This window comes from Pristis pectinata, chromosome 2, assembly GCF_009764475.1.
Source record: "Pristis pectinata isolate sPriPec2 chromosome 2, sPriPec2.1.pri, whole genome shotgun sequence".
Classification (NCBI taxonomy): domain Eukaryota; kingdom Metazoa; phylum Chordata; class Chondrichthyes; order Rhinopristiformes; family Pristidae; genus Pristis; species Pristis pectinata.
Window position 1 is genome coordinate 61,033,541 of NC_067406.1, and position 10,423 is coordinate 61,043,963.

Sequence of the window (10,423 nt, forward strand, 5' to 3'; positions counted from 1 at the left end):
TCATTACCCACTCCCCAATCTTCTCTGTGCTGTATTAACTAAAAAAACACATTACTACCTTCTCATTTTGTTGAGATGATGTATAAATGGTTTGATGTTGGGACCAATTTGATTTCATACTCTTCAGCCTGCTAATAATATATGCTGAGTAAAGGGCAAATAGATACAGAATTATGCATGTCTCAGACAAGTGAAACCATTCTGACAAACAAATGATTCTGAGAATAACATATTCCTCCATGGGAAACAGGCACACCAATTATAACTACGCAAAATAGAATCTTTAGATTCTATTACCAGAGGTCCCAATACAAAATGAATTGAGCATTGTCCTGATAGGATATACTAAACACGAGGCTCTTTTGTTCAGAACTACACAGCTTAACGAAGCACTACAGAGACAAGAACGGCCATAACATTTTCATCATCTGCATTTAAACTTAAAAATGTCAATACGATGGGCAATGCCATGCACTCATTGTTGTTTGCATACAGCTTCATGTTTTTTGAAATCCTGGACAGCTCTGAATTACATACTAGTGGATCAATGTATTCGTATTGAGAACACATATTCATATTGAGAATATTCTAAATTCATAATTGATCTTATAAATTATCAGTATTTAATTAGTTTTTAGTTCAGAAATAATGAAAACCCATAAGTAATACTTAAGGTTGTTCATCCAAAAATTTAAATTAGATAAGCTTTATATATTTTTTAAAAATGCCTTTTCTTTTTCTAATTCATTACATACGGTAATGTAATTTGTGTGACTATCTGAAGGTATATTTGTGTGTGGCTTTGGCAGTGATGCAACGTGTATATGTGTATGTGTGCGCATGCACACATTTTAAACCATATGTTAATTTTTTTTCCTGTTTGATGTCATCAAATCATAGAATGATAGAAACATATAGCACAGAAATGGATCCGCTCGGCCCATCTCTTCCATGCTGATATACTCTAACTCCACTTGTTCATATTAGGCCCATATTACTCGAACCCTTTCCTATCTAATTGATAATTAGTTTATTATTTCGCATGTACCGAGATACAGTGAAAAACTTTTGTTTGCATGCCATCCGGAAGGATCATTCCGTACAAAGGTACATCAAGGTAGTACAAAAAGAAAAAAAAATGCAAAATATGATGTTACAGTTTAAAGAAAGTGCAGTGCAGGTTGACAAATAAAATGCAAGGGCCATGACAAGGGAAATTGAGAGATCAAGAGTTCATCCTTATCGTACAAGAGGTCCATTCAAGGTGGGATAGAAGCTATCCTTGAGCCTACTGGTACATGTTCTTAAGCTTCTGTATCTTCTGCCCAGTAGAAGAGAGAATGACCGGGGTGGGATGGGTCTTTGATCATGTTGGCTGCTTTGCTGAGGCAGCAGGATGTGTAGACAGAATCAATGGAGGGATGCTGGTTTTCGTGATGGACTAGGCTGTGTTTACAACTCTCTACAATTTCTTGCAGTCTTGGGCAGGGCAGTTGCCATACCAAGCTGTGATGCATCTGGATAGGATGCTTTCTATGGTGCATCTATAAAAATTGGTGAGAGTCATCAGGAACATGCCGAATTTCCTTAGGCTTCTGAGGAAGTAGAGGCACTGGTGTGCTTTCTTAGCCATGGAATCCAAATGGCAGGACCAGGACAAACTGTTGGTAATATTTACACCTAGGAACTTGAAGCTCTCAATCATCTCTACCTCAGCACCCTTGATACAGACAGGAGTGTGTACTCCGCCCTGCTTCCTCAAGTCAATGGCCAGCTCTTTTGATTTGCTGACATCGAGGGAGAAGTTGTTGTCTTGACGCCATGCCACTAGGCTATTTCCTTCCTGTAATTCGAATTATAGTTGTTTGAGGTACGGCCCACTAAGGTGGTGTCATTTGCAAACTTGTAAATGGAGTTAGAGCAGAATTTGTCCACAGAGTTGTGAATGTATGGGGAGTAAAGTAAGGGGCTGAGGATGCAGCCTTGCGGGGCACCGGTATGGAGGATAATTGTGGAGGTGTTGCTGCATATCCGTACCGAATGCTGTCTGTTGGTCAGGAAGTCAAAGATCCTGTTGCAGAACCTGTCCAAGTGCATTTTAAACATTGAAACTGTATCTGCCCCTACTACTTTCTCCAGTAGCTCATCTCACATATTCATTATTCTCCGTGTGAAAAAATTACACCTCAGAAATTCTTTAAATTTCTCACCTCTCATCATAAACACGTGCCTTCTAGTTCCAGACTCCTCTGCCCTGGGAAAAAGATTCTGACTACCTATCCTATCTATGCCCCTCATAATTTTACAAACCTCTAAGGTCACCCCTCAGCCTCCTATGTTCTAGTGAGAACAAACATAGCTTATCCAATCTCTGCTCATAACTACAGTCCTCTATTCCAGGTAACATCCTGGTGAGAGTCTACTGCACTCTCTATTGCTATCACATTCTTCCTATAGCGTGATGACCAGAACTGTACATAATACTCCAAGTGTGGTCTACCAATGTTTTGTACAACTGCAACATGACATCCCCACTCTTGTACTCAATACCTCGTCCTACGAAGGCAAGCATACGGACTTGTTCCCCAAGGTCTCTCTGTACATCAATACTCTAAAGTCCTTGCCATTTACTCCATATGTCCTACCAGAATTTGACCTCCCAAAATGTTTTGCCTCACACTTGTTTGGATTAAATTCTTTCCGCCACTGCTCTACCCAACTTTCCAGCTGACATATGTCCTGCTGTATCCTTAGACAATTCTTCACTATGCATGACTCCACCAAATTTCATGTCACCTGCAAACTTACTAGTTATACATGTACGTTCTCATCCAAGTCATTTATAAATATGACGAACAATAAAGATTGCAGTGCTGATCACTGAGGTACACTAATTGTTACAGATTTACAGTCAGAAGAACACTCATCCATCACCACCCTCTGCCTCCAATCACCCAGCCAAGTTCTAAAAATTGGTAGAGAAGAACTTCAGTCACAAATTTATAACCTCATCTTCCAGATCTTTTTTAAAAAGAGACAAAGGGGAAGAGCTGCATTATTATAAGAACATAAGAAATATTCAACAAAGTATCTTTACGAAAATGGATTGTTTGCAAACCTTGTACTTTCTTCCCACCCCCACCCCCACCCCCCCCCCCGCCGAGATAGTCTGATCCTTTCTCAGGATATGAGATGATTCATCCATTGACCAAGTGGAACTTTTTAGATGAACCTTTCAGAACCCTTCAACTACAACACAATAAACATCATGAATGGTCTTGATCTTACGAAGAAGAGAATATTTGTGTAAAGCCTGGCATTCAGTGCAGAGATGAGCAAAGGATCTGGATTAGTTTTCTGCAATTGAGCTACATTGATTAGAATAGGCTGCATTAGCCATTGAAAAAAACAAATGACACTTTTTTTAAGGAGAAATTCAATCTTTTTTAAAAACATATACATAGTGAAAGTTTTCTCATTGGGGATTTCAATTCTCTTCATCAGACTTTCAAACTGAAATCTGTTTTTAACTCACAAACAAAATTTGTGCTATTCTTACTGCTTGATTGAAACGGAAGATCCTGAGGTGCCTTGGTAGGGTGGATATAGAGAAAATGTTTTCTCTTGTGGGAGAATTTAGAACTAAGAATCACTGTTTAAAAATAAGGGATCACCCACTTAAAATAAGGGGACAGAATTTTTCTCTCAGTGGGCCATGAGTCTTTGGAATTCTCTTTTTCATAGGACAATTGAAATAGAATCTAATTTTAAGGCAGAGGTAGATAGATTCTTGATAACGGAGCGAACGGTTACTGGGGTAGACAGAAATGCAGAGTTGAAGTTAGGGTTGAGGAGCCAAGTGGCTAATTTGTACTCTTAATTCATGTATTTGTATATTGGCAGATGTTTAAGCTAAGTTTGTAAACTCCTTTTCAAGAGGAAATACTTTTTCCAAATCCCATTCATTCTGGTCTAAAAGAACTTCAGGCACAAAGGCAGAAATAACAATTGATTTATCCACAAAGGCTTAACTTTTATTTTAGGATGATCATCTCATTTGGGTTCTATTCCCTGAATTATACTAAACTCACTAATATCTTCAATGTATTCAATTGACTGGTCAAGTGACAGTAAAGTGGAAAATGGTATTCAATCTGAAGTGTTTAGTAACGTATTTGGGAACAATAAACATGGCAAGGGAATATACAGTAAATGGTAGGATGCTTAGAAGCATAAACGAACAGTGATCTTGGAAATGCAGCATCATATTTCCCCCAGGGCCTCCATATAGGTGGATAATATGATAAAGGATGCATAAGGGTGCTATCCTTAATGACAGAGTACAAAGCATGGTAGTCATGCTGGAGTTGTATTGAACACAACTTAAGCTACAGCTAGAGCATTATGTACAGTTCTTGTTGTCATTTTATGGGAAGAATGTGACAGCACAGCTTTTTTAACTATACAAATCAGATATTGATTCTTTTAGTATGTGCATGAAGACACAAATGCCAAGTTTCTGTTCAAATTGCTTCCAAACAACAAGAAGCCTATAACAGTTTCCTTATTTAAAATGCAGAGAATTAAGATGAAGTTTTTTGCCTGACAGCATAATTTGCTTAAAATATTTATTAGTCTTTATTAATCTTGGAGGTAGTATCAATAAGGATCTACATCAAAACAGCGTCTCATTATAGATTTGAAGATATTCATGACTATAACTCTCAAATGATAAAAGGTCTTTAACATGAAACATTAACTTTGCTTCTCTTTCCACAGATGCTGCCTAGCTTGCTGAGAGCTTTCAGCATTTTCAGCTTTTATTCTCATTTCCAGCAATTGCAATTTTGATTTTCACATGTTCAAAATTAATTTGTTTTTTTTCGGTCACTTGACCATCAGACCACAAATAAATAACAATAAGAGTTTCTACATAAAGGTACTGAAAAGATTGAACTTTCAAAATTTCTGCTTAGCTGATATGCTACGCACGTCATAACTGTGACCCCAAGCACTAATCCTGTCAGTTTAAGGATTATGTTTCCTGAACTTAGTCTAGTGAGTTTACAAATAAGTTAGCTGAAAATAGAGCTCCTACTGGAGTTTAATTAAAATCAAAAATCTTACCTTAGCAGAGCACCAGTAAACTTTCTAGTCCAAAGGGATGGATAAGGCATTTACCTTGGAAAACGATGAACCTCCTTTTTCCAAACTTAGAGTGAAGCTTTGCCCACTTCTCCTACCTGGTTACCCCACATTTATGCTATTTCTGAAGACTATTTTCATTGAATGGGTGAACTACCAAAGCCCAGTACAATCCTCCCTCTGTACTCCATGGAATTTCCCCATAATAGTCTCTGTGCCATGTTCTAGAAGAGCACAGTAGAAGCATGAGGCCAAATGCAATTATTTAAGTTGGGGGGATATGGGAAAGGTCAATCTTATTTTTATTTCCTTTAACCTTCCTCACTTGTACAAATTTTTCAACACCCTATCCATCTCCTGAGGCTCCAACCAATAGCACTGATCTGTGAACTGCACTCATATCTTCTAGGTCTGTGCAAGTAGTCTAGAAATCATTTAGAAACTCCCCAAACTTCTCCCAGAGAACTTCAGAAGACTTTTCAGCTCCCTGCCCAATGTTGCCCAATATCAGCAGTTGGTGATCTCCCAGTGCTATACAGACAGGTTGTTGGGCCCTGGCATGTGATTTCCCGGCTGCAAGGCTCCAACTCACCTCCAACAATTTTTCCACTGGAGTGAAGTTAATCTACAACACAAACAGGAAACTGTTCAAACTATGTTGTCTCTGCTCCAGAACCAAGAGCACTCCAACGTCGATCATTGAGTTGCAGTACATAATGTTTGTGTACTGTACATTTGGAAGCCAAGCTCCAAGTCATTGTCAATTTGTTCACTGAATCATTCATAAGACGAGTGTTAGAATTGACAACTACAATGAGATCTTCTGCTGACCTGCTCCTGTTGTACAACAATACCACTCAATAGGACCCTGGAAAATGTGAACGGCTTTCTAAATCTCAGGAGCCACTTTTCAACAAAAGCAGACATCAGTGATGCCATTCAGACTGCCTTCATAGTGCCAGCACAGCCTTTAGCAATCTGAAGGAAAATCAAGATCTCAAACCTGGCACGAAGTTCATGCTCTACTTGCCAGGAGTGACCCTGGCCCTCCTATATGTTTGAGTCATTAACTATTTACACCAGTCATCTCAAAGCACTGGAGAGCTATCACCAATGCTGTATAGCAATATCCTCCAAATCCAATGGCAGGATAAGCAGACCAATATCCCCAGCATTGAAGCCCTACTTACACTGTTGCTCCAATGGCCAGGCAGAATGGTTTGCATGCTCAATACAAGACTCCTGAAACAGACGTTCTCCCACAAGCAAGAGAGTTTACCAGGTGAACAGAGGAAGTTATTCAAGGATATTTTCAAAGCCTCCTGGTAAATGTATAACATCCCCACCTATTTATGGGAATCCCTGACCCACGACTGCTCAGGATGGAGGAGCAGCACTTGGGATGGCATTGAGAAACTCAAGCCAGTTGGTCGGAAGTATGCAGAAGCCCTGTCAAAAGGCTGTTGAGCCACTCCCTCCTCAACCACTTCCTGCCCCACTTGCTGTAGGATATACAGGTCCTATATCCTTCATTGGGCACCTTAGAACCCCCTGAAATGGTGCAGAAATAAGTTATCTCCAACCTCATGAAGGCAATGGTGCCTATCTGCAGAATGTGCTCACATTACAAATGTATAGAACTGATAACACCAAGAATGTATAGACTGAACAACACAATGAATGTTAAGAAAGCCATGCACTGTTTTTTGTACTTCTTACATATATTTTTATGAATAAACTTTATTTTAAAGTTAATAAAGGGATCAAGAGGGCTGTGGTGAGATTCTGGTAAACATGGATTTAATGGGTTAAATGTCTCCTTCTTAGCCATTAATTTCTATGATTCAACCAGAAAACACGAAGAAGTGGGTAAAATTACAATCATTTAAAACATAAGACTTCAGGAATGAGGAGTTTTGCCCATGAAAAGTCATCACATATAATGTGCTAGAGTAATTATCTTTGATGGAACTAGGTTTGAGGGGATTTACTTTTATTTCAAATGACCCCAATATCTTTCCTTCTGTTATATAGATTATTTCAATCGATTGATTACAAAGTATGACTAAATTATAAACAGATCATTGTGCTACTTCACTGCAAGGGCAGATATTTACTTTTACTTCTGTTACCTTAACAACTCCTGCCCATTAGTACTGACTAAACACACACTAATAACATATATTCATCAGCTCAAGAAAATATTGAGTCCAATCACCAATCTGTCAACACCACAGGTTTAATTTTCAATATCCTTCTTGTCAAACATGTTAAGGTTACTGACACATTCTAGATTTCCTTGCCTTACTTCAAACACCTCTGTTTATCTCTGTAGTGGAAGGTAGATCTATAAGTTTATTCTTCCTATCTTAGGACCACATTTTGTAGTATGGATTCATGAAGTACAATGGAAAGTCAGCCAAACAATTCAAAGAAGAAAATGCATTCAAAGGGAAAAGAACTGAGCTCTGAACTAAAATCTTTTGCAAGTCTTGATTTTATTTTGAAAGATAAAGACTATGTGGACATTGTATATGTTTAAAACTGATATTCTAAAAATGTTTTAACAGTTCTGCAGTTTCCCTTTCACAATCTCAGAATGACTCTCTTACAACATAGCTCTAATTACTAATGTGGTATTTGGTCGCTAAAATTTTCAATGTGTTTCCACAAATTGAGGTTCCTGTCCTTACTTGCAATATAGAAATCACAAGATGAAATAAAGAACTTTGTTGGTCAAGGGTCTCATTCAACAATACCTTAGTGTTATCAGTACTTACTTGACTGTTCCAAACAAGAAGGCAAAGAATTTTTAATTTGCCAAAGCTCTGAAATCCCAGGATCACTATGAAATTATAATTCCACCTTTCCACCTGCCTTGTTAATAAACTAATATTCTAAGAGAGTTAAATATTTATGACATAAGCCATATGTTTAAGGTCAGTAACTATTACAGAATTTATAACAATCATCACATATTTCAATGTGGTTCTTATAAGGTGGCTACTAAATTATTCTAAGAAAATATTGTAACAATAAGTTTGTACTGCAAAATATTTTGATACTAGGATCAATAAATGTTAAAGTTCCACCAATAACTCACAACATTAATTCAAACTATTAAAATAGTCCGGGTTGAAGGTAAATGTGCTTTATAATAGCCTACTCACTAGGCTATGTCACTTAAGGAGTTGTACGTACCATTAAGGCTTCACCTTTGATCTAGCATAATTCAGTGATAAATCGATGAGATTGGAATGAGTTTAATAACTGTCCAGCCCCACTCATTAAAAATGGTCAATTTTTCATAGGAAGTAGCCAATATGTTAACTCGTGGTTTGTGCATGCAACATTACCACACTCTCAGCAACATATTTATAAAGAAAAGGATGGTTTGGGAAAAAAAAGAACCTTGCATTTCTTCATTTCAATTCACTGTGATATTTGATTAAGAATAACGTACTGGAACGTGGATAATCATTATATCGTCTCCTCAGAATATACAGATGAAAATATTTAATGTTAAAATAAAGAAGAACGCTACTGAAAGCTTTGAAAGATGGCTGAGTTCTTTAGATATCCTAAGAATCTGTCTCGTGTTCGTGCAGCAAACCCATTAGAAACCTGACCGTTGTTCGCTTCACAGGCAGTGCACGATATTATCAGTAATTAATTTCCCATACACCATGTTTTAATATACATCGACTAATAAAAACAAACTGCCTATTAACGAAATCACTTTCCATATGGAAAAGCTGTTATTTTGCTTTTTGTTTTTATAAAGCTAGTGTGTTCTAGAGCAAGAAAAGGTTAATACCCTAAAAACAGAGCAGTCGATTTTCAACTAAATGAAATGTGCAACATGTCAGGCAATGAAACAGCACAATTGCTGTCAAACAAAAAATAAATTGCTGATAAATTATGTTATTTGAAGCTGACGAAATGCTTTCACCCACCCTCTTTCTACCGACACCGATTTGAACCCCATGCTCTTTGCTCCATATAAATGAGTCAGCGCTCACTGAAAACAGAGGCAGGGAGATTTTCAAACGGAATAAAATCAAACTGTAATACAGTATGATTGTATACATAAATGCACAGATACACACACACACACACAAATCATATAACACCATCTGCTTTGTCAGTGATCGATCAACCGCTTGGTTATTCACCAACATACGATTTACGGTGACTTAGCAACTGCTCTTTCCTCCAGTTGACCTTTGCATAGCTTTGCCAGTTACTACTGTCGTTTATTTCTTATACCACCAATGAACACATGACTCACTAAACCGTGAACCTGCCACCACTGTAATCACAATTTGGTTACGGTACCATAAAATAGAAACCAACTCAATCCATCATCCGCGGTTTAAAATAAAATTGCCATACCTTACAATAATTCAGTTCCCGTTCATGTTTTGCTCCTTCTCTTTCTACGTTGATCCTAGATTATGGTGGTTTTGTTGTGTTGTTGTTTTGAGATATGCCACTGGAACGATGTGCATTCAGAGATTTAGATCTCCTCCACTTCCATTGCTGTTTCTGCCGAGTGAGGACCAGAATATAGGAGAGAGCTCAGTCTCCTGACTAATCCCACTCTCCATATATGGAACAGAGCTCAGCCCTTTCTCCACGAGGGGAGCGATAGTAGTCGCTGCCAGGCAGCAGCGCGGAGTATGCTTTTCGTAGCGCTCGCTTTATTAAAGCAAGACACACTTGAAAGCAGTCAGAGAGTCAATATTAAATGTAATTAATAAACGGAATCAAATCTGCTAGTGCAGATTTTACGATGATGCTTTGTAAAATCCAGTGTAAAGGAATGAATGGCGCGATAATCGGAGCAGAAAAAAAGTATTCCAGTTTATAATGCGGTACCAGGTATTCCCAATTATACTACTCTTTGTCAAAAGTGTATTTGATGAAGATTAAGTTCTCCTTATAAATGAATAATTACAACAAACGCGATTATATCTTCTATTACGAGAGCCAAACGCTTGTCCTGTGCTTGTTTTTGTTTGTCTTTGTTGCCCCCGAGAGGCGGCTCATCAGGAAACATTCCCAAGCAGCACAGCAGTATCACCTGGGTTTCCAGAGTTTCGGCACAGGAGCCACAGTCAGCTGATCCATTTCAGCGAAACACCACCAAAGCGCGTTAACACGTGTCTGTTGCTTTCCTGACTGCTGCTCTCAGAAAGCTTTGATGTTGCTCCACCTAGCGCCTAGACCTGGACCTCTTCCCTGTTAAGATATCTCCACCCCTCGAGTAACCCGA

The 10,423-nt window shown here is 38.2% G+C and overlaps 1 protein-coding gene across 5 annotated transcripts in view; it reads right to left on the reverse strand.

Moving 5' to 3' along the window:
* cracd (capping protein inhibiting regulator of actin dynamics) overlaps positions 1-9,684 on the reverse strand; it is a 195,797-nt gene extending 186,113 nt beyond the window's left edge. For all 5 annotated transcript variants that reach the window (XM_052009995.1, XM_052009992.1, XM_052009994.1 and 2 more), the window contains exon 1: positions 9,541-9,684. The gene's annotated coding sequence lies outside the window, so the exon portion shown is untranslated. The remainder of the gene's footprint in view (positions 1-9,540) is intronic.
* Positions 9,685-10,423: the final 739 nt, after the last annotated feature.